At 37.5% G+C, this 18,530-nt stretch overlaps 1 protein-coding gene across 3 annotated transcripts in view; it reads right to left on the bottom strand.

The window, feature by feature from the left end:
• Nucleotides 1-18,530, bottom strand: part of LOC131426972 (discoidin domain-containing receptor tyrosine kinase B) — a 702,887-nt gene that overhangs the window by 436,050 nt on the left and 248,307 nt on the right. The window contains exon 2 of one of the 3 annotated variants that reach the window (XM_058589807.1): nucleotides 16,858-16,951. The exons of the other annotated variants lie outside the window; for them this stretch is intronic. The gene's annotated coding sequence lies outside the window, so the exon portion shown is untranslated. The remainder of the gene's footprint in view (nucleotides 1-16,857; nucleotides 16,952-18,530) is intronic. 3 annotated transcript variants of the gene reach the window in all.

The raw sequence follows: 18,530 nt of genomic DNA, 5'->3' as shown, positions 1-18,530 counted from the left end.
AACACGGAAGTCAAAAGAAAAGGTGGCACCAAAAGAATGGCATTGATTTATAAGGTGTAAAACGACAGACTGCACACATAATGGGACAAGTGTGGGTGTCAAAGTTGGCATCAGAAAGAATGCTAGCTGCAAAATTCATGGCAACAGAGAACAAAATCCACGGAATACGATAAGAAGCTATGTTTTGCCACCTTTCGTGCCTGGGACAGGAATTCGGCTGCCTGTGACGGCATTCATATACTTCTGTTCATTCTTAAAAGAACAATAATTTTCTTCTCCAGTCGCCAACATTAAAAGAAACGGATTCCAGCAGCAGGGATCAGGCAAAAGTGGAAATATAAATCATTTCATTTGTTTGCTTTTCGCCTCCAATCCAATTCAACCATCCGAGAAGGGTGGCAGCATCACGACCACGACGATTTTCCGTTTCTTGCGTTATTGGATTTTCCACAATTCTACGTTTCCTTCTGGAGCAGAAATAGATGGGAATACCACTTTGCTGCAAACACTCTTGAAATCACACACGAAGGCAAACAAGATCGCACTTTCCGCAATCCTTCCTTCGGCATTCAGTTTGGGCGGTTGAACGGGTTGGTGGGGTTGTGGGCAAGGTAACTGTAAGCAAAGGCACCACCCGACGTACGGAAGCAAGCAGAATAAGGATGAAAAGTGTTGTTTTTCCTTTCTTAAAGTAAATAGAAAACCAAAGCGCCGGGAGAGGAACGACGGGGAAAAGGATGCTCTTTTTCAATTTTGTTGATCTACGCAGTAGTTGAAATACTAGATGAATGGGTTTCCGGTTCCTTCCCGTCTCGACTGGGGAAAACGACACAACGACGGTGGCCCAAATAACCATCCCTATTAAGAGGTTGGTTGGGTAATGTTTACTCCCGTTCTTCATACAGCAAAGAAAAAGGATAGTGGATTTATTTACGGGATGAGTTTATAAAATAAGCCACTTCTCGAAAGATGGCGCCGGTGCTGACGAAGGAGTTTATAGATCAAAGTTCTCCGCTGGCAGCGGAGATGGCAGAGCGTTTTAGTTCTGGCCTCAGGGAAAACTGTCGTTTCATAACGATGCGATAGCTGGGGTGTTGGTTGGAAGTCACCTTCCGACTACTGCAGGTCCGCTGCAGGTACCACTAAGTGTGCTCGAAAGCTTCTTCCCTGGATGGAAATCATTTTCGGAAATTAGTGAAACTGAAATGATTGGATTTGAGCAAAATTGGACTCCGTTCTGTGTTATGAAGTCGACTTTGCATCGTCGACATTTTTGTGAACGGTAAGGCACTGGCTTGCAGCTGCATTAGAACCTTCGCTTGGTAGATTTTCTGGTCAGCTCTTTATAGTATACAGACCAGTTATTAAAAATTTTTGCTACAAAATGTATTCCTCCACTTGCAAAAAGCTTAACTAATCCAAAATAAATTTATTTGCTTCAACAGTTACAGATAATGTACACTCACACACATAGGTTGTTGATTTAAATGAATTGCAGACCCACACTTTCAGACTTGGATTTTTAGAATTTGATTGAATTTAATAGCAATCTATATCTATACATATATATATATATATATATATATATATATATATATATATATATATATATATATATATATATATATATATATATATATATATATATATATATATATATATATATATATATAAATTACGTAAATGGAGGTTTGGGTGTACTACGATCTTACTGACACTAAGAATCCTTACAGGCCGGGGGTTCGAACATACGATAACTGGCTTGTAAGTTCAGCTCTCTATGCATTGAACCGTCAACCAAGGCTTGCTAGAAAAACAACTATGGTCGAATTTATTTTTTAATTTACGTCGAAGGTAATCAGAATCAGTATTAACTTTCTTATAACAAATGCTTGGAACTATTACTATTATTATTCATATACGAAGTGATGTATTATTGATATCTGAATCGACAGCGTACTCGTGTTTGCACCTCAAAAATGTTGAGAAGTAGTAATCGCGACCTAATGTCAGGTGATCTGTAAATCTAATATCAATTTACAACTTTGAATTAATGTGAATACTCACACGGGTCTCGATTAGAAGATTGGGTTTCAGAATGACAAAGACAAAAACACACAGATATTAACATATCTTTCGTGAAAAAGCACTTTCCGTTCGGTAAGAAGTGCAACACACAAAACATCATAATGGCATTCTGCCATTTCGATTATTTCGGTCTCTAAATAGGAACAATACACATCGATAGTTTTTGTTCGATTCCACTCGGTTAGAGTTCCCACTTACAACGTTTGACCCAGTTACATACAACCAATATGTGCAAGTTCCAATCGGGAAGCACTCGATACCAGGATACGGAAAATTTCCATTTTTGTTCTGGCAGTTTGTGTACACACAGGAAAACATAGTTCCAGTTGGTTGCACTTATATCTGTACTGTACACTGACCATTTAACCGCAAAGCAGGATGCAATAGCTAAAACACTGATCCCGTATCGAAGAGTGTTCGTTCAAGTTCAGTTGTCTGGAATTGTGATGCCATGTGTGCCGTGTTATCCTGCAATTGTGCATTCAGTTCACGGGAATGCTTTTTCGGAAGTGATCCCCGGTCCCAGTTCAATCTCGTACTCTCAAGCACACGCGTGTTTTTGTTGGCTAAATATGTTGTGGAGAACGTTTCATTTTTCGATTCGGAAAAACCAGTTTCAAGAATGTTTTTTTTTTCAGCCGGTTTCGACCGACGGCAGTCGTGACCGTTCAGGCTAATTCCTGTAGGATATTACAGGAAACATTTGTGAAACTGTTCCTAAACTAGAAACAGTATTTGTATAAATTTTGTATACAGTATATTCAAGCACGACAATTGCACCGAAAAGAGGCACACCAAAAGCCATTGTTTGCAATAGTCGTTCTATTTGCCACATCACAACATTTAGAATAGTTATCAAGTAGGTTGGAGTACATTGCAATAATTTCCAGAGTACTTCATTTTCAAAACTTAAATACGATTTGTTGCACTTAAACGTATAGAATTGATTAAATTGAAATTAAGAAAAAAAGCTTATGAAACTACTTTACTACTTTACTTTTTTCTCTTGCTGAAAGGATATGACTGTGAAAACCAACTTTTGAACCGAGGCTCATATGGCCGCAAAATGTTTAACACATGGATCAATAAGTCCCGAGAATAACAATGGAAACAACATTTTGGCAAAGTTTTTTTTAATTCATCAACATAATCACCCTCTAGGGTGATACAATGGTTCCAACGTTTTTCCAATTTTTCAATACCATGTTTATAAAAAAATTTATCTTTCGCTTCGAAATAAGCTTCAGTTTCAGCGATAAACCCTCATTTGACCCGAATCTTTTTCCCTGGAGCATTTTTTTAAAATCAGCAAAGAGCCAGTAGTCACTGGGGCTAAATCTGGCGAGTATGGGGTTGGGGAAGCAGATCAAAGCCCAATTCGTTCAATTTCGCAATTGTTTTCATCGACTTGTGGCAGGGTGCATTGTCTTGATGAAAAAGGATTTTTTTCTCTGCATGTGCGGTCGTTTTTTTTGCGATTTCCTCCTTCAAACGCACCAGTAAGTCAATATAATAATCACTGTTGATCGATTTACCTTTTTCGAGGTAGTCAATGAAAATCACGCCATGCGTATCCCAAAAAACTGACGCCATGACTTTGCCAGCTGACTGCTGCGTTTTCGGACGCTTCGGACGGCTTTCGCCAGCTGTGCGCCACTCAGATGACTGCCGCTTCGACTCTGGAGCGTAGTGATGTATCCATGTTTCGTCCATGGTCACGTAACGACGCAAGAAATCTTTTTTGTTGCGGGTAAATAGCGATAAACTGCTTTCTGAATCATCGACTCGTTACTGTTTTGTTCCATCGAAAGCAATCGCGGCACCCACTTGGAAAAAACCTTTTTCATGCTCAATTTTTCATGAAGGATAGTATTACACTTCCATATGATATCTGTGACATCTCAGCAATCTCACGGAGCTTCACTTTACGATCTTTCATTATAATTTTTGTCACCTCACTCACATTTTCCGGTGTAACGGCTTCCACAGGTCTACCCGAGCGTTCCGCATCATTTGTGTCGGTACGACCACGTTTAAACTCGGCGAACCACCGACAAATCGTTGCTTTTGATTAACAAGAGTCCGGATAACATTTTTCAATCCATTGTTTCGCTTGCACGATGTTTTTACCCATTAAAAAAAAATGTTTTATCAAAACACGAAACTCGGTTTTTTCCACTACAAAACGACTTTACTCCAACCTCGATAACTCAGCTGTTTTTGGTCGGATCGACTTAAAATTTTGACCCGTTTCAAGCAAAGGTTAGTTCTCTAGAAAGACATGGTTACTTGTTTACTACGAGCGCCATCTCTGCTTTAGTCTCGGGACTTACTGATCCATGTGTTAGATGCATGCGACATGGGTTGAGCTAACACTGATAAGGAGTGTATCGAAAAGTAGTTAGCAACATTGATTATTGATTAAAAAAGCGAAAAAAAATCAGTTTTCGATATATGGTAGAAAAATTACATTTTTATGCATTTCACTGATTATATTGAAGAAAATCCTAGTTTCTGTGAAACGCTCGCACTTTGGACTTGACATTTTTCATTAAATTCTGCACAGTTACTTTCGTGACTTTCCTGGTGGCAGCTGTCCAGTTTTTTTTTTAACTCCTGCATGTTTTGGGACAGTGCCGCTTGACAATTGCCCAATACCTTTCAATTGGCCGAAGATCCGGGCAGTTCGGTGGGTTGATGTCCTTTTCCACGAATTTTTTAACAACCACTGTAGAACGGAGTTGGCGTAGTGAGCTGAAGCCAAATCCAGCCAGAAGAGAGGCGGAGCCTTATGCTTTCTGTACTGTGGCAGCATTCTCTTCTTCAAACATTCTTCCTCGTACACCTTGGCGTTAATGGTGCCCTTCGTGAAGAAAATCGACGACCACGAACCACAGGTACAAATTGCATGCCAGACACCGATTTCGTATAATATTAAGGTCCGGGCAGCGCTCGAGAGTCTTCCTTGGTGTAGGTTTCGTCGTCGATCAGGATCCGTCCGTTATTCTGTAGAATCCGGTTATACAGTTTTCGCGCTCTTGTTTTGGCCTGAACTTGCTGTACCAGGGACTCTTTCGTACGTGACATCACTTTCTGAGCACCAACTGTGCAGAATTTTCTTTCGCGTTTCCGGATCAACTCGACTCATCATTGAAACGATAAACCGTACCGATTGCGCAGCTGTTATTGACATGTAAACAAACATGTCACCACAAAACACGCTGCAAAAAATTAAGCCATTTCCGAGTAATACCTGTTTGAATGTTGCTAACTACTTATCGATACACTCCTTATGTGAAAACGGTGACCGGTGCAACTAAAATGAGTTTACCGGATCTCTAACTAAGAAGATAAACAGATTAAAATAATGTTGAGGCCACTTTGAAGATTTAGTCGTCACTCATATAACATTTTTAAATATTCAACATTCATCATCTTATAACCATGAAAGCAGAGGTCGGATTCAAATTAAACTTCATGAATGTTAATGAGACCATACGATCTTTCATTTAACACATCAGGCAAATTCCAAGTTCCCGGTCTAAAAAACGGGTGGGGTCACTGACTATAAATATATCCCCCTTGCGTTCAATAGAGTCATGCTTCAGATTTCATCTGTCAAAATTGCAAAACGTTAGGTCGCTACTTTGGGAAAATTTGAAACAATGATTGTGTTTTTGTCGATAAAGTCTGTTTTCATCAAAACAAAAATAAATGGCCTGATAAGCATTATTTACTTCCGTAAATCAAGCGTTATTGACAGTCATGCTGAATTTAAACATGAACGTGCAAACATGGATGACGAATCACGCAATGATCGTCCAAAATCGTCTCAATAGTTCATTTCATTATTATGGAAAATGAATAACTGAAGTTGCAGGAGATATCTGACATCTTAAATATATCAAAAAGAGGGATATCCACAATTTTGCATGATCACCAGAATATACACCTAAATTGCAAAGTGGGTAAAGCGCTCTCTCACAGCTAATCAAAAACAACTTATTGTTGCGATGACATGATATTAAATTCGAATTGCCACCGTACTCCATGATATTAGCCAGATTTAGCCCTCAACCCCGATCAGATGGCAATAACAGAATTATAACAACTGGAGTAATTTATTTCAGAAATATTTTGTAACAAAGTTTGAAATATTTTTGGATGGTAAGCTGTTAAAATAACAAAAATCATACCAAAAAAGACTAGCAATATCAAAATCGTAGCAGATTTTGAAACGTTTGTATCACAACTGTTTTTGAATTTCATATAAATACAGAAGTCCGAAAGTAGAAATTTATAACAATAGTTGTAATAAATTGCATAGAATAACAAATAGTCCTGAATAATGTCATTTTTATGATTGATACTGTTAATTGTTAAATAATGTATAAATTAGAAATAGGTTTTAGAAAACTATATCACAGCCAATTTTCAGCATTGTTCCAAACATAAATTGTAAAATGATTTTTTTATTAAATGAATAATTTGTCTATAGATCTGGTTTCTTCTTTTAGTTTTTTGAAATTTTGATCACTATATCTCGATATTAAGCAAAGCAACGGAACAACTCATTTTGTCAATTAATTAATTATTATAACTCTTGCAAACGAAAATAAAACATTATAACTGATTTTGTTATTATATAGATATCATAAGTTTTAATTTTCAACTGTTTTCATTTGTTAATTATCTCAAAATAACACAAATGGTTATGTTCGGTTCAGTGTAGCAGTTATCAATAATCAATCCACCGTGATTTTAGAAATCGCTTGCTCTTTGTTTCCTACCTCAGTTGCGACATATAGATAGCTTGGGAGAAAATTAATTGTTTACTTTCGGATACAGATTTCTCTCTTCTCAATTAGTAGTAGTTATTATATTCTTACTGTTTCCGCTTAGAAATTGATAAATACCGCCAATCGGCAATGAAGAAGTTTCAGTTGTTGAATAAACTCTTAGATAAAAATCGCACGTTTTGTTTGTTAAAATAATTAAGTGGTTTTAAGTGAAACGCACTTTGATAACCCGCCTGTCCGCTCCGTGTGCCACTGAGATTGGCATAATAAACCCGAACTGTTTTCAATCGCATATTGATTATCGTCTCGAAGATACTCCTGCAAAGAAAAGTTCCCGAAGTGAAATCCTGCCCCAACAGGTTATACATATCAACTGTTGATATACTTGTGTAATGATTTTGTTATGTGCATCTGGTCGGGACGACTGTTTTCTGCTTTTAGATTTAAATTGAAGCTTGCTAGAAAGCGATTTGCATCGAATGCTAAGGTCATCGCTGAAACTCTGAACCTGTTTTTTTAGGATAGGGACTTGGTTCAACTCACACAAATTGTGCAAACGAGTACATATATTTCGGTTCATTGATACAAGTTGAAATGTACATTAATTTACCATACCGGAATTGATGCTCTCTCCTCACTTCCATCGACTTGGCCAGCAAACACAGCAGTTCAAGCAATACACGCAACCAAGAAGCACCGCATGCATCTCTCGCAAAAAGGTTAATTAATTTCCAATTTTCCGATCCTCCATCAAGCCAAGTCAAGTCAAGCCGCATAGCCCATTAATTTAGGGTATAGTTTTCCCGTGCTCCAGAGTGATGATGATGAAGGCAAAGGAAAAGTGCTCGTCTATCGTGCATTGCTTCTTTCTTGCTCGGTGTCGATTGAAGCGGTTACAGCGCCGGCATGCCATCCCAGAAGCATCCCTTTCATCTTTGGCTTCCGCACGTTGCCTTCATCACCGGTCGTCGGATGAAAAGATCTGCTCGGCAAGGGGTTATATCGGTTTCCACATTCCGGGTGCCGAGTTTCCTACATTTCCCTATCGCCGTCCGACTCGAACGCCGTGCGGATTGACGAAATTGATGAAAACTGCTAGCAGAGCTCCCGCCAAGCACTCATCTATCACACGATGAGTGGGAAACCTCAAGAAAAGCTAAAACTATCAAGATCAGCATCATGAGGAAGCATTCAAACTGCCTTTCTAGTTCATTAAAGTTTAATAAAATACACACACACACACACGCGCACACAAACAGCCATCGTTCGCTCATTCGTTCGTTTGTTTGACTCGTTCCGGTCGGCACCATCTTTCGAGCCGAAATCAAAGCAACCGGAATCGAACTGTGAAATGGATCATACGCAAAAAGGAAAAATCGTTTACAGCCTTTGACGGGCTGGGGACCGAACGTCACTTCGTCGTCGCAGGCAGGAAACCAGTGGCGGCGTGCAACAAAGTGCGACTAAACGACGGTCACGGCATTCGCTGAGATCGTTTGGCTCCACCCGTCATTTGGGAGTCATTGGACGAGACCGGGTGACATTTTATCGACCGTGGACGGATTTTAAACTGCTGCTGACAAGTGACAAGTTGCCCGAACACTGGAGCGTAAATTATTCAGTTGGCGCTTTCGTTTGAAAATTTTTTGGACGCGGCTTTGCTCTGATTGATACGACTTAGGTCTGTTTTAATTAAGTGCATTTTTGGAAATGGTTTATTTTTTCAACAAATCAATTCATCAATGATTTCGTATTCCATGAACATATGTTTTGTTTATTTAGTCGAGTGAAAACAAATCCGGCTAAAACCAGCGTGGAATAAAGGCCAATCATATTTTATATTGAGTTCACACAAATTTGATTCAGCATCCAATTCGTTTTGAAACTGAACTCCCCACGTGCAATTTTTCTCGTTTTCCCAGATACTACTTTATGCAAGCGCAATAGCAACTTTTTCAACGCGGCAGTGGCTACTGAATAGAAGCAACGTTTGAAGTAAAAAAATGCCCAAAACAAAATGAATTTGTTCAGTGTTTTTTTTTCTTCTGCCAACGTTGTATCGTACTTTAATAACGCAAACCGGTTTGCAGCCATGCGAAAATTCAAAATTAACCTCGGATTGGGAACTACTAATTGGGTACACAACCAGTTCACAAAACTCTAGATCAATTTGTTTCAACATTTCCATTGAAGAACACGGAACAGAGAGCAGCATGAGACACACAACAAAAGCAAACAAGCCTGAACTCGGATCTGTACATTTTCTCCATAATCAGCCTCTTCCTTTGCGCCCTTATTCAAATACGCACTTTGCGAAACTTCACAGGATCCCGAGGAGAGCCTCTCGACTCGAACTTGAGTTGGTTATTATGTATCTTCGAGGATGCTTTGAAAGTAGGAACTTTGACTAAATTTTCTTTATTTTTGCATTTCCAAGGTTCAAGGTCATTGCAATGGCGATTTAATGAGACAAATCGTACGCTTACTTTTGATCATTGAGTCGAGACTGACGTTTGTTTCGTGAGCGTTCCTCTGTTTTATTCTTTTACTCTTTGCAGTGATAAATTTTATACAGTAATAGGAAATTGGGAGTTTTGCTGCGACAAAATGTGAAATTACTGAATGTTCACAAGTATCTATCTCATGTCATCCATGAATTTATTATGTTATTTCAGTACCATGGCCTTTTGCGTAAAAAAATAAATGAAATACGAAGTCATGTTGTCAAGAAATTAAAATATAACTAATTGAAACACCCCAATGGAGCATGGCAAACAAATTTTTAAATAGTTTATGATAATTTTTTTCTATTAAACAGTACCAATTTGTGACAATCACGTGACTCTATTATTAATGTTGTTAATGTTATTAATGTTGATCATATGAGCGTAATATTATACGATACTCTAAGTTTGTTAGTAATTAGGGATACTTGAACACAAATCCAACTCGTAGCCGATTAAAATTGAAAAATATTACCCGTCCCCGATAAAAATCTGAAAAAAATAACATTTTTTGTTATATTTGAGCCCGACTCGAGTTGAAACTCTCGAAAACCTTTCTTTAGGAAAATTATTAAAACAGAACTCAACCCTTACGCGTTTGAAAATAGGCTATGTCTGTATCTGCACATTTAAAAAAAATCAAGTAAATTTAAGTCTTTATAGAATAAAAGAAGCGTTGTAATTCACGTAAATGTACAATTCAACACATGTAAAGATTAGTCATATCATTGACTTCACAGTTCATTTAGCAGAAGTTCACATCGATACAGGCACAAAAATTATTTCTACATGTTGAATTAACGTCAAACGTAAATTTCATTTTTTTAGAGTGTGATCCGAATCCGAAGAAAAAATTAACATAGAAAACGCGAGCCTATGTTTATGGTTATTATGAAAAATTATGAATTTTACAGGTGACATAATTTTACAAACGACACAGTTCATAACTACTTAAGAGGGGAAAGGGGTGATTAAGGGATAAACAGTTTCGAAAAATCGTTTGTTCTTTTACATTTTCTTGTAGTTTAACATTTCAAAAATATTGTGTCGAAATTTCAAATCAATCGGAGCTAAACTGTCAAAATATTAAAAATTTTTTGCTCGTTTTCTGAGGAAAAAAAAATTTTAACACATTTTTCTGAAAACCAATTTTTTCGAAGTCCGTGAACAAGATTCTGCAAAATCTTCTGAACCGATTCTTTTCAAACTTGGAACATACTTTCTTGGTATAAAATGCTTCCCCCCTACGATTTTGAATCAATGAGGTCTTCTGTTGCTTTTTATCGAAATATAATGAACAGAATTTCAAAGAACTAAAAGAAGAAACCAGATCCATAAATAAATTAATTTGGTAATAAAATCCGTCCATTTTTAACGGAGATATCTAAATTTTTGTGTAAGCGACTTTTTCCCCTATTCCAGCAGTAGATGTTTAGAGCGCTATCTGGCAAAGAAATGCTTGGGAGCAACATAAAACACGTTTTTTATACTGTTACATACATTCGTATCCAAGTACTCAAAAGTCCGTGTACAGCATGATATTTTGCCTCGGACCGATTTTAGCACGGTTCGTTTTTGGCAACATAATCGTTCGAATATGCCATATGTAAGGCAGAATTTTCGAGTTGAAAGCAATTCCATAATTATATTGATTTAAACTACTTACAGCAATAAATGCTGGAAGAACATAACAGCCATATACCATTCGAATCAGTTCGTCGAGATCAGCAAATGCGTGTGTGAAAAATAATTTCACTAATTTTTTTCGGAGATGATTCAACCGTTTTCTACAAACTCAGATTCATATGAAAAGTCGTATACTCCCGGTTCCTGAATTATGTTTGGTTCCGACCTCTGGTTCCGGAACTACAGGATGATATGTAAAACGAAATTAAAACTGTGTAACTCATTTTTCTCGTAGATGGCTGAACCGATCTAAGATTCAAATGAAAAAAATTAAGCTTCTATAAAACATCTTGTTTTTCAGCCAGATCCAACTTCTTGTTTCGGAGATACAGGGTGATTAGTATAAATATGTCTATTTCACATAAATGAATCAGGTTTTTCGGGTTAGCAGATTTGGATAGTCGATAACCAAATAAACTTATTTCAGTTTTAGTGGTATTCAGTTTTCGATTCGGAAGGTCCCAAAAATTTAATTCGCTCTACGATTCCTCAAAGATGTGTACATTGATTTTCAAACATTTTGAAACAAATGTAATCTATACAGCTACTCAGGTGAATTTGTTTGACTTCGGCTACACCGAATCTCGAATTCCGGTTCCAGTATCGAATCGTTTCTCAAAGCTCAATCATTTTCTCAAAAAAAAGCCAAATCGAATTTTAGAAACAAAAGTTCAAATTAAAATAAATCCAATTTTATCCAATTCTGACTTCCGATTCTGGAATTGTAGGATGATGAATTTTTAAAATTCAAAGCGATATAGAAGATGACTAACCCGAAAAGCTTTAAAGTTGGACTCAAAAATATTGCAATTTATTTGTCATATGGCCATACGAATCAGTTTGGGTTATGCTGGTCAGTGTTGGTGATTGCTGAAAATTTGACAGAAGCTGCTCGATTTTTATCTATATTGTATACAACATTTTCAATCCGGTAGAAGATGCTACAAGAATTCGAGTCTCTCAATGCATGAACCTCGAGAGAATTTTTCTACATTTCTTCGCTCCACTTCATACTCTGAGTATTTCATGGCCCTTAAAAAAAAATTCAATCTGATAATGATCGCCGCTGTGTGGAATTTACCAAGAGAGAATCGCAACTTGACAATTATCGCAGAAAATCGAATTAATGATTCGACTTGATGATTCTCATACTAGGTTGCAATATTTAAAAACCCTTGTGTGGAGCATTCACATACATTTTCATAGACACAAAGTATACAAAGGTTATAAGCACATAGTTAGAATAAGCGGCAATAGTAAAATGATTCTATCGCAATTATCCACTGCCCATACAGAATCGGATCGCGAAACGAGAATAAGCGACCGTTTGTTGCTTCAGAGAGAATCCCCACAGCAGCGTTATAGCCGTTGATTCTCAGACGGTTCACCGAGAGAAATTCGCTCTCGCACTAGTGTCTATTCTATGTTAAATGTACCATGCCGGTTTTTTTGTTGTTGCGATGATTTCCGATTCTCTTTGATGGCACCGATTTCATCGTGGAAGAGTTGCGAGTGAGCATTCTTTGATACGATAAAAGCCATCCTTGATGCTGGTTCCTGGATACCGGCTCTGGAAGTACTTTAAATTACCCTAAACTCTAAAATGGAATTTATTTCGACATATCATGGAATGTTTTATCGATTGTTACATTTTTATATTAAAATTCGATCCGATTTGCTGTTTCGACATTACAGAGTAATGAGTGATTAAAATCTCAAATTGCCGCTTAAAACGACACTCATTAAAATAATGTCATGAAAACTGAAACACCGAAGAATATTCATGCAAAAAACACATGCGGATTGATAAAAAAGGTATCATCTCACTGGTGCCAGGTATCGCCGCACGCACCATATTCACCGGATATGGTTCCCAGCAACTACTACCTCCCACATACGCATGGCTGCCAGACGGCTGACAAAACGCTACCAGCGGGTAAAATATGGCTGGCAGCCATTCTGGTGACCAACTGCCTCACCGCTGGCAGACATACATCTCAAACAATACAATCGTATCCAATAGGATTTTTTCATATCGAAATCTTTGACATTTTCAGCGAAGGTGAAAGATGAAAACGCTCGGTTAACTAACATACAGGTGACTATGTTTTGCCAAATTGGATTTGACAGCCGTCACTGAATCAATTTTGGTAGCCGTCAGACCGCTGAATGAATTTTGGTGTAGAGTGTGAATATCGAATTTGTCTACTGCTTGTTTCTTCAAAGCGCTAGAAAGTGTTACACTAAAGATACTTAAGAAGGTCGAAACCGTTATTTTTGATGAATCGCACGGAACTTAATAGTTCTACCAAAAGAAACTAGGTCTCTGTTGAACCATTCTTTTGTTTTTCTGAAATTTTGTGTATTCTTCCCAAATTGTATTCTGTAGTAAACAAATTTAATGATGGTGAGTTCTTTTTGATATGTAATGTAACCGATAATTATTCACTCTTGTGTATTTTGTAAAGATCGCGAATGAATGCAACTTTTCCTTTTTTTTTTAAATAACTATTTATTGAAATAAGAATTAAAATTAAATTATTAAGATTTAAATTGGGTGTTCAGCCACAAGTGGTGACTTTTCAGCCCTATTATATATATATATATATATGATTTGGTTATTACCATGAGGACATTATTTGCTTCCGCAATTCTGAGATTTTTGTGTAGAGAAAATTCTAAACCTACTTGTATTGTGTAATGGGGAAAAGGAACTTATATACTAACTTACTAACTAATACAGAGAGCGAATCGATTCAATTGAAGATTGCATCGATTTTTGTCGGAATTTGCTTATAATATTATGTGACATTACATCTAATGGTTCTATATTTGTGAGTCTGTGTAACTCATTTGTACTAAACCAGGGAGGACGCTTCAAAATCATTTTCAGAATTTTATTCTGAATCCTTTGAAGCGTTTTCTTCCTGGTGGAGCAACAACTTGACCAAATTGGTATTGCATAAAGCATGGCTGGTCTGAAAATTTGTTTATAAATGAACAATTTGTTTTTTAGACAGAGCTTAGAATTTCTGTTTATAAGAGGATATAAACATTTAATATATTTATTACACTTTGCCTGGATTCCTTCAGTGTGATCCTTGAAAGTGAGTTTTTTGTCATACGTTAAACCTAAGTATTTAGCTTGATCAGACCATGTCAATTCCAAGCCATTTAATTTGAGAATGTGATTATTGTTTGGTTTAAGAAAAGAAGCTCTTGGCTTATGAGGAAAGATAATTAATTGCGTTTTTGCTGCATTTGGTTTAATTTTCCATTTAGACAGATAATCACTGAAAATATTTAAACTTCTTTGTAGGCGACTGCAGATCACTCTTAGATTTCTACCTGTGGCTAACAGACTTGTGTCGTCACAGAATAGCGATTTCTGACAACCAACGGGTAGATTTGGAAGATCAGAAGTGAAAATATTATACAAGATTGGAGCTACACTCGAACCCTGCGGAACACCGGCTCGTACGGGTAGCAATTCAGATTTACAATTCTGATAGCTAACCTGAAGAATGCAACTTTTCCTTAATTTATAAAACCAGAAACCATTGCAAAATACGTAGTTAATGTTTCGATTTCTTTTATTTCCATTGAAAAATATGGAGAACTAGAATGATAAGAGCTCTAGTTAATTCACTCCTCTGGAATAATAATAGTAGACACGCTGGGTACGAAAATTGCCTAATTCAAATCCTAGTACTATTGCTCGTCGCACACAGGTTCGAATCAATAAAAACGTGGACGTAAATCAGTAGCTGCCGAACCTTTTAATGCATATAGTTGCTTTTAAGAAATTATTTACAAATATATGCCGCGTAATTTGATTCTATCCCTAATTGTTCATGGCCTAATTAGACTAAAAAATATAACTATAACTTTTTTTTTCTGAAGAGATAGAAAAATTTTTTCTTCTACAATGTTTTGGAACTATTAAAAATAATTTACTTTGTCAAATATGCCGAAAGTCTAGGTCGCACCGTTTCGGGTATACAAAGCGTTTTTATGGCAACCCCCTTAAAATCAGTTTTTCATAACTTGTTTCGAGTTATTTTGTTATGCATACTTTGTTTTAAATAATTATAGAAAATAAAAAATTCCACATTTTTGTTGAAGGTAATGCATAGGTTTATTCTTTTCTGAAAAAGTGACTGACGCTGATTGATCGAATGCAATGCAACTAAGTGACATATTGTAATGAATTATTAGGTAACATTGATTATCTAATTGATTGATTAGGTTGTGAAAAGTGTTGGAAAAAGTTACTCATTTAAATGCTATCTAAAACTTTGTAACAGATACTTAAGTAATATAGGTAGATTCTACGTAGATAAATCCAAAAGAACTGTTTTTAAAACAAAGCGATTATATCTTAAAAAATATTTTTTTTACATTATTTATATCTTCAGCAAATATACTTCAAATGTTTTTTTTTCTTCAAAACGAGATAGAAAAAAAAATTTTTGGGGAAAAAAATTTTGTTTTTGTTCAAAATTGGTACTACCCTCTTAACAAAAATTAAGGTGCTGCTTTCAAAAGAAGTGTTATATACAGACTTTTTACCGTCTTTTTTCAGTTTTGGACTACTGTGGCGTCGTCCCAAATACCAAGTCCGCGATACCTACGGCAGAATCTGATAAGTCGTTGTCCTTTCGTTAAATATGTGAAGTATACAAACTATTTCTGTTTTCTGATTCTTCGACTGTGAAGAGTAACATGCTCAAGTTTGAAATTTAAGTTGAATTGGTGTAAGTTAGACCATCGTCACTGTACAAAAAAACGCAAATGCAAATAATTTAAAATTTCTCACAGTCTCTGACGGTCTGCTATTACAAATTTATGGAAACTGTATCCACAAGAATTACGATTAACGAAGCAGTACAAGTGATTAAATTTAGCGATCAATCATACTTATCCGATGGACAAACTTGTGTTAACTAGCTGTAGGATCCCGCGAAGATCAGTGCGATATCATAACGTGTTATGAATGAAAAGCTGTAAGTTTTATTGAAAAAAAGCAACTTGGAAACGGCCAGCACCATGATATCGATGCTGCCCGATAATAATCCCGACGAAGATCATGAAAGCTGCATCAATCGTGTGTGCTTGCATATTTTTCAATCACCAGCCGGAATCGCCCGCGACTGCTGCCAGCGATTCCGGGTAAGCAAGCGGGCCGTTTCTCTTGCTAAGTTTTTCATTACACAAACCATTAGTCAGATGAAGCAAAAATGGATCAAGTTTCGTTCGACATAGAAAAATCATGCTAACCGACACGCCCCCCGCGATAAAGCAAATTTGTGCACCAAAACGAACAAAAGCGGTAGCTGCAGCAGCGCGGTCAGGTTTTCCCAGTTCCCATCCGGATGGCGGTGGTCGCCACTGGTACCAATGTGTGTTTGTGTAATGTCATAAATAGTGTTCGAGATTACGTATTATTTATGGTCCCTAGGAGCACGATTCGGTTGCTCGCATAGCCTACTTGAAGAAGCGGAAAAACTCAAGGTGAATTTCGTAATCGGTCCATTCTCTTCACGGAATCCATTTTAACATCGTGAATTATAGCTTTTCAAGTGAATTATTACCACATTAACGGTGATGTTTACTTAAATCGGTTTACTTCTGACGGTGGCGGTGGCGGCGGCGGCTGCATCGGCGTCGACGGCCAGGCGGTGTCACAGGAAGAGCCGAGCGGTCACGCAGCATGGGGTGCACTATTTGACTTGAAAACTAAGTACAGGCTGTTTAATTATTGGCCATTTGGTACATACCGTCTCTAATTAACGATGCTTCGATGCTGGTGGAAGTGACCTGGTAATTCTACACTATACACTGAAATGGGTTCGATGAAGCGTCGGGGTTTACCTGTAAAGGAAAAGTGTAAAACACCATGATTATTGATGGTCATCATCATCCCTCTCGATGGAAACTGGAGTAATTATTTATTTTGCTAACATAAACCGGACTAACTTTGTTGAAGATTTGAAGAGGTTACCGAGAAAAATAATCGCCTTTCATTTATCAACAAAGCGGAATCAATTTGCAACACTGTTCACAGAGGGAGAAAAAAAGGTACACGCTTCACGGCAGATGAACATATTGGAAAACATCAAAACCAGAAGCTTTCGGTTTGTTTCAGTGCAGGGAGGACGAGAGCAGCGGTGGTTGAAGAACAAATTTGCGATGGTTGGAAAAATGCACACATGGAGCTTTTTGGTCTCGTTTCCACAAAACTGTGGTTCACGTAGGGTGTCTCAATTTCATAACAGAAAAACAAAATTACCGCGCGGTTTGAGTGACGTACGTTTGTTTATATGTCTAATTAATTGTTCTCATGTGTTATCTGATTACTGTCAAACAGGGACACCCTTCATTGGTGCTGAGCTAAATATGCTGAAAAATGATTAATGGCCTTCTGTACCGAACGAATTAGAAACAATATCTGCACTTGTTGTGTTGCTTTCTACGTGCTTTCAACCACCCATCCCAGCTTCATCCCGTCGCCTCCTTGCCCTGCTAGTGCGGAGTCGCTGATCCTTGTTTTTTTTTATTTCCATTCTCGTTTAATTTTTAACTTTTATAAAATTAAACAGCAAGAAGCAATATGATTCATGTATGACTAGTCGATATTAGCTTGTTTTTGTACCTTCTTCGGCAAACAAGAGAACTTCTAAACCGATATGGAAAAGAACGAACGCGCTCAGCTGAACACAGTTCATAGCATTTCTCCATCATGTAAGATCCACCTCCTGTTCGAACTGACAGCCAATCTGCTACCGGTCGGACGAGGCGCAATTCCAGTCGAGCTATCGGGTTCAGTGTAAGGAAGGCGCGGTTTTTTTATCAGTTCCCGTTCGTGTGCTTTCCAACAACACTCCAAGCGTTTGTAGACTGGCTTCGGTCTCGTGTTCTCTTCCTCACTGAAAGGATGAAGAAAGACGAACCGTGCAGGTACTCGAAAGTAACACTTGTTGTATGTTCTTGATGGAACAAACAAGCAAACTCCCTCAACGAGCGGCAGCGAAAATCGACGGACTTCTATTGTTGGGTTTCGAATAATTAATCAATGTTAGCAAACGTTGATCGTCTCTTTTTTTTCGTTGGCATTTTCGGATAACTTACACAGCGCCACAGGAAGCGGTTTACTCCGTTCGTTGTTTGCAGACAAACACAAATAGGCGAGGCTTGCCGGTTGAGACTGAGCTGTCGGAAGATAGCAAGTAACGGCAGAAGTCAGTGTTTATCGAGTGCCGCTGGTGGTTTGAGTTGAGATGGATTGATTAAAACGAGAAACGAACTAGTCGATTTGAGTTGGATTGTAATTTTTAAGTTTTCATGAACTAAGTTTCACCAGGAATTTAATTATCTGTTTCCGATGGTCGGGCAGTGATGTTCTTTTGAAGTACAATAGAGGGGGGTTGAGGAGCAATTCAGAGTTTATGAA

Source organism: Malaya genurostris, chromosome 2 (genome assembly GCF_030247185.1).
Source record: "Malaya genurostris strain Urasoe2022 chromosome 2, Malgen_1.1, whole genome shotgun sequence".
In the NCBI taxonomy this organism is placed as follows: Eukaryota; Metazoa; Arthropoda; class Insecta; order Diptera; family Culicidae; genus Malaya; species Malaya genurostris.
Note: the sequence above shows the minus strand (reverse complement) of the source record. Positions and strands in the feature narration are given on the sequence as shown.